Source organism: Dama dama, chromosome 2 (assembly GCF_033118175.1).
Source record: "Dama dama isolate Ldn47 chromosome 2, ASM3311817v1, whole genome shotgun sequence".
NCBI classification, from domain to species: domain Eukaryota; kingdom Metazoa; phylum Chordata; class Mammalia; order Artiodactyla; family Cervidae; genus Dama; species Dama dama.
In genome coordinates this window covers 25,236,974-25,244,084 of record NC_083682.1, presented here as the reverse complement: position 1 = coordinate 25,244,084, position 7,111 = coordinate 25,236,974, and the positions used below count along the sequence as shown (strand labels likewise).

General features: G+C 40.1%; 1 non-coding gene across 1 annotated transcript; it reads right to left on the bottom strand.

Annotated features, from left to right (window-relative positions):
• Window positions 1–6,000: 6,000 nt before the first annotated feature.
• On the bottom strand, window positions 6,001–6,105 carry LOC133040985 (small nucleolar RNA U13). The gene has a single exon (XR_009689090.1). It is a non-coding gene; the product is annotated as a small nucleolar RNA U13 (small nucleolar RNA).
• Between the last annotated feature and the right edge of the window lie 1,006 nt (window positions 6,106–7,111).

Genomic DNA, 7,111 nt, shown 5'->3' with positions numbered 1-7,111 from the left:
GGCATTCATAGAAACAAACATCACTGGGACACAGAAGCCCCAAAGGGTTTCATGGAAGAATCACTCTCCATTTTTAAAGCTGGAAGCAACTTTAAAGATGCCAGATAGTAGAGTGGACAAAGTTACCTGCCCAGCACGAAATTTCTTCCTCAAACTGCCTCCTGAATTTCCTCTTAAGGAATTACTAGGTGGAGCCCAGCAGAATGTAACTGGGGTTCCCAACCCATATCAAGTAAGAGCGGGCTTGTCATCCAGTCTAAACCAACCTCCCTGGAATTTGATATTCATTTCATCCTTGCAGTAGCATTCTTACTACTCTGTCCCCACCGCAAGACTTGCTGGGGTTCCTGCTTCCCAGCCTCTGGAAAAGCCATGACACCTGCTGGAGTTCAAGCGTGATTTTCAGTCGTCTGCTGACGCTGCACATCTTAGCTATCCTTCCAAGAAATGTCCTAAAAAAAAAAAGAAATGTCCTTTGCGGCAAGCTGCTGATCACACCTGTGACTGGCAAACAAAGGACCCTTACCAGATCACAGAGTGAAACTCAGAGCCAAGGTTTCCCAGCTCCCGGACCCTGTTCCCTGGGCCTGGTGAAATCCAGCCAAAGGCTGAATAGAAGAGACCTTAAGAAATGCTTGGCAACAAAAGGCCTGTAAAGTCAAAGATATGGTTTTTCCAGTAGTTGTGTACAGATGTGAGAATCAGGCTAGAAAGAAGTCTGAGCGCTGAAGAATTTATGCTTTCGAATTGTGATGACTGGAGAAGACTGTTGAGAGTCCCTTGGACTGCAAGGAGATCAAACCAGTAAATCCTAAAGGAAATCAACCCTGAAGGTTCATTGGAAGGACTGATGCTGAAGCTCTAAAACTCTGGCCCATCTGATGCAAAGAGCTGACTTTGATCAGAAAAGACTCTGAGGCTGGGAAGGACTAAAGGCTAAAGGAGAAGGGGGCAACAGGATGAGATGGTTAGATAGCATCACTGACTCAGTGAACATGAATCTGAGCAAACTGGGAGATTGTGGAGGACAAAGGAGCCTGGCTTGCTACAGTCTCAGGGATTGCAAAGAGTGAGACACAACTTAGTTACTAAACAACAGCAGTAGCTGATTCATATTGTTGTACAACAGAAACTAGCACAATATTGTAAAGCAATTATCCTCCAATTAAAAATTTTAAAAAATTAAAATTAAAAAAAAAGAAAGAAAGAAATGCTTGGGCTTCCCTGGTGGCTCAGAAGGTAAAGAATCTGCCTGCAATGCGTGAAACCCAGGTTCAATCCCTAGGTTGGGAAGATCCCCTGGAGAAGGTAATGACAACCCACTTTAGGATTCTTGCCTGGAGAATTCCATGGAGAGAGGAGCCTGGCAGGCAACAGTCCATAGGGGCGCAAAGAGGTGGACACAACTGAGCAATTACACTTTCACTTTAAGAAATGCTTATCTCACCAGAAAACGTAAGCAACTCACATATGCTCAAATGAATGCAACATGCTGTTCAAAATACCTAGAAGGGTAGTGATAGTATGAAGAAGAGATGCAAGTAACCCAGGGAATTAGAGCAACAGAATTTGCTGCAGAAAAAAAAAAATTGTTTAAACCCAGCTTTAAAACAAGTTTTCCTCAGTCTTGTCCTTTTCAAGCGATTAGTGTTTCTGCAGATAAAGGATAAAGAGATTTTCAGAATTTAAGCAGATAAGCTGCCTGAGCAATCCTATTAATTATACAGAAGAGTGTGGGTTGACTGCAGATTCTTTACTGTGTTTACCACTGACTGGTAGTTTTTAAATCTTGAGAACCTAAAATAAGAGATAAGCTGGAAAGAAAATTATCATTATTCTAGGTTGAAAAAAAAAAAGTATCAACCTTTTAATCAACTTATAGAGAGTGATTTTATATCGCAAAGTTCTGTTGAGGGCATTCAGGTCAATTACTTGCTCAGTTGGATCAGTAACTAAATTAGATTTATTGTGATTGTCAACAATTTGTAGAAAAGTAGGTAGGGAATATATTATCAGTGTCCTTCAACAGTCAGGTAATTGACTACATTTCTGAGAGATTTCAAGAGAATCTTCCATATTCCATGAGTTAAGTTCAGAGTCCAACCTGCCCTGCATAATCTGATTTCTATTTTAAAAGCATTATTTTAGTTCAATCTCAGGTTTCATTCCCCCCCAAAAAAAGCATTTATTCAATTTTTACCATATGCTCAGCATTGTTATGGTAAAACAATGCCAATTATCCTACTTTTGATAATAAAATATCCTCTGTGACTCTTCTAAAAGTTTATCCTTCATAAATTTTTCATTTTAGTTACTACTAATTAAAGTCTTTCTAAAATGATAATATAGCTTTCCAGATTCCTAAACAGAGTACTGTGAATATAACTAAAACTTTTCTTCATGTTTCAGAGGTTCATGAGCATTATTTTATTAAATTCAAATTCAACAAACAATTTTGGGCATCTATAATACAGTAATGTTCCCAAGGGCTATCAAATATATAGGTCTGTATCCTCCTAAAATTAATGGCTACAGAATAATTATGCTTTTCAAGTTCTGTTCTTCTGCTTCTCTTTCTCCAACTTTGATATCAGCTTCAACTTGCCTCTTTCTTCTAACTTCATGATTAATGAATCTCTCTCCTAACCTAGGAAAATGGAAGGATTCCAGGAGAGCTGATGTCACCCCACTCACCTTTATAAACCAAGTCAATACAGAGGGATGGATAAAGATGTGGCACATATATACAGTGGAATATTACTCAGCCATCAAAAAGAATGAAATAATGCCATTTGTAGCAACATGGATGAACTGAGTGTCATACTGAGTCAGACAGAGGTGGAGAAATATCATATGACATCCCTTATATGTGGAATCTAAAAAGAAATGATACAAACAAACTAATTTACAAAACAGAAAGAGATTCACAGACTTAGAAAATGAACTTATGGTTGCCGGGGGAAGGGATAGTTAGGGAGTTTGGAATGGTCATGTACACACTACTATATTTAAAACAGATAACCAACAAGCACCTATTATATAGCACATGGAACTCAGCTCAATGTTATGAGGCAGCCTGGACGCGAGGGGAGTTTGGGGCAGAATGGACACATGTATATGTATGGCTGAGTCCCTTTGTTGGTCACCTGAAACTATCACAACATTGTTAACTGGCTATACCCCAATACAAAATAAAAAGTTCAAAAATAAATAAGCCAAGTCAATAGATTCCTAACTACTGAGAGAGCACTCTATTTCTCTCCTGTGGGGTCAAGTCCATGAGCTTCATCAGATGTTTCTCTTGCCAAATAGTGGTCCTTTCACTGTCAATACAAATCCAAAATTATTGATACTAGGAATCTGGGACATGATGGAGTGCCAGGATTGCTGAATATTATATACCTAGATTCATGATCAAAATCCAATACTTAAACAATAAGAGCATTCCTACATGGAGATATTCTGAGAAATAGTACATGTCTTAGATGTACTAGGAGAAAGGGTTGAACTAGATAAATAAAAGGAATCATTTTTATTAGAGCATCTACTAGTATACCTACTCCAAATCAGTATTATGGTCTGATTACGACTGGCCCCATTTACGAATGAGAAAGCAAATATGTAGCTTTTCAGAAAGTATAGCTCCAATCCCACAGTAAGTGTACAAAGCCAGCATGCATGTGCAGATCAGCCTGGCGACAAAGCTATTCTGATGCCAGAATATCCCACGTCCCAGAGCTCCGTCACACTAAAGCTGTCACACGTTTTCAGACTGTGGTGAAACAGGCTGATTCCAGATTGTTCATGACAAATGAGAACAGAGCCAGGAACATTACTCTCAAAGCATGACAGCTATTTCTATTTTAGGCTCCCTACCTATAGTGATTAATGTGGTATCAAGTTGCTTAAGCCAAAACACCATTTCACAAAAACCCCTTCGTGTAATGGCTGTGCTTCTGAGTTCACCAAAAGAGGAATGCTTGGCTCCATGGACTGACAGGTTGGTGCCAGCCCTGATTCTCCATTTCACCCTTTCAAACCTTCACTCTCCCAGCTCCTCCTACAATGGTGCAAGGTCTAATTCCTGTAAAAAAAAAAAAATACATATATATATATATATATATATATGTATATATATATATAATATATCCCTTATCGAGGTTCTGCTTCTCTGATTTAACCCTGACTATAAAACACTATGCAGCACATTTAAAAGGAAATGGGGTCGGTGGAGCTCCAGAGGTGACCAAGGGCTGTCTAGTGCCCAGTGTGCAGAGAATAGGATGTGCCAATATGTTGGCACTTTATAAGTTGTGGGTCATTTTGGTTGCCAAGACTTTCGTAACTGCAAATTCAGGAGCTAAAGCATTTTTAGGTCAACGTGTCCTTTACAAATGCGCTGCATGTAACTTAGTCACTGCGTACCCACTGCAGCATCTGACCCGGCTCAGTTACAATGCCAGGAGACTTTGCATCCGAACTCTCACCTGCCTCAGCTCAGTCAGACAGAAAATATGTGGCTTGGGAGCCAACGGCTGGCTTCTGGCCCCAGCTCTGACCCCCTAATTAAGACACATAACTGTGCAGGCCTGGTTTCCTCTTGTATCATTAGAGGTGTAAGCCCAAGGAAATGATTTCTGAGGTCCCTTAGAAATAAATTTTGAAAGCATGTTATGAAAAGCAAATTTAAAGTCCCTAGTGATTCCTAGCACATAGCAGAAACTGCACTCAACCAAAAGAAGTTTGTCAAATATATGGGAAAGGGATAATCCTAGAGAGAAAAGGAGCCACTTAATGAAACCACTAATCCTCAGACCTGAAAATACATAGTCTCCCCTCCTGGCTAACACCACATAAAGCAGATTGAGAATTTTTCACTGCTGTTATTACAAGAAGTTCTCATTTCCAATGAAACTCATCTTACAGGTTGAAACTCTGTTCGTTTCCCTGTTGGTATTACTATTTGATTTTGCCTATCAGTTCTATGTATTTTTGGTCTGCCCTGTGGCATTATTTGAGACGACCTATGTGATCCAGAGCAACAGTTACATATTTGAAGGAAATGGATAGACAGGCACCTCCCTTAACAAGCAGCTTTCTGAATGGAATAGTCTCAACATAGAGCCTGAGGATTTCATGGTTGAAAAGGACCTTAGAAATCATCTCATCCAGGGCTTCTCACACTTCCAGCTCAGATCTTAAGTCTGAGCGCCCCGCCCCCAAAACTGGTGCCAGGTTGGCTATATCAGAAACTGAGAAGCATCTTCTATAAATTCTTAGATTTCCATCTTCAAGAGATGAGTCTGGGATTTTTTTTTTTTTTTTTCATTTTTATTGGAGTTAATTTCTACTATACAGCAAAGTGAATCAGCTATACGTTTGCATATAGTCCCTCCTTTTTGGATTTCCTTTCCATTTAGGTCACCACAGAGCACAGTAGAGTTCCCTGTGCGGAACAGTAGGTTCTCATAAGTTATCAGTTTTATACATAGTAGCAATAGTATCAATCCCAATCTTCCGTTTCCCCCTTGGTATCCATACATTTGTTCTCTATGTCTGTGTCTCTGGAATTTTCTTTTTCTTAAGCTTGCCAGCTAATCAAATTTGTTGCTAGGTTTGAGAATAACTCTCTGCAAGAACCATCATTTGGCATTTAAATTGTCATTACAGAATTTCTGGTGCTGATCAAGACAGAGCGAGCCCATTATAGCCTCTCTCTCCCATTGATTATAACTAAAACCTCTGGAGAGAACACAATAGCAACTAGCTGAGGACTCTGAAAAATGAACAGTAGCAAGTAGATTGAGAAGGGAAGTCAAAATCTGAAGAGCAACTGGTGTGGCAGTGAGATGACTTGGTTTTTCTTTCCTGTATCTCTTGGCTTTGATCCAAGGATGGGCTAAGGCCTGCAACTGTTCACCAAGTATAGACTGCAACAACAAATCAAAAGGAAACCCCCTTTTCTTTCTTTTTTTTTTAATTTCATTTTTTTTATTTTTACGTCAGACAGGTAATGTGCCGATGTCTTAACAAGGTTTGGAGGGAGGCACATGTCACGCAGCAGTGTGAGCACCCAGTCATCATGCTCATGAACTACAAAAGGATCAGAAACCCCCTTTTCTAACTGGAGGATCAGGAAAGTGGGCTTGCCAAGTAAAGAAGATGGGAGAGAATCCCTTTTTCTTTTTCTTTCCCTCCCAGACCTCAATGCCAGCCAAAGTCCTAAAGCTTCACTGTCATGATGGTGGCCGCAGAGGTGTGGGCACCTAAAACTCAAACAACCATCTCTCACTTTACACAAAATTGGGAAAGGAAGTTCCAATGGCCTGAAGAGTGTGGGAGGATTCCTGTTATCTTTCTCTCTTCTTTCTCTTCATGTTGCCTAGGAAGCACCACAGGTGCTCAGAAAGTGCATGGGCTAAAATTCTGGGAGAAACAGTGGGTTTCTAGCCAGAAGACTGCCAAAAAGGACCCTTGAGAGCCAGAGAGAGTCAGGGAAAGTCCGAGGATGAGAAAGTTGGAGAAGGAAATCCATTAGTTCTGAATACGAACTATTACCAGTCTCAGACTCACTCCTGGGTTACACACTGCGCAACACAGACCCAGAGAATAATGGAGAAGGTTTTGGAAACTCAGTTATGATGTAAGTCACTGCCCAAGGAACAGATAAATACCTGAATGGTGCATGCACTGGGCAGACACACAAGCACAGCAGAAGCTTTGAGAACTGAACTGATGTTGGAACCACCCCTCTCAGAAGGCAAGACACAGCTTGGGGTACGAGCCTAACCAGGTACATTGCCTACTAAAATAAGCAAACAAAAATTAATGATCTCCAGAGGATTTTAATACAACCCAGAATCTCACAACCTAATATTCAAAATTCCAGAATACAATTCAAAATTACTCGACTCACAAAAAATGCAACAAAGAAAAGAGAAAATCTGCACAATTCTCAAAGGAAAAGAGCATCATCAGATGCCAAACCCAAGACAATCCAGGTGCTGGAATTATAAAGATTTTAAAGCGATGACTATAACCATGATCCATGAAGTTGGACACTCTTGAAATGAATGGAAATATAGCTGTTTTCACCAGAAAAAAAAAGAAA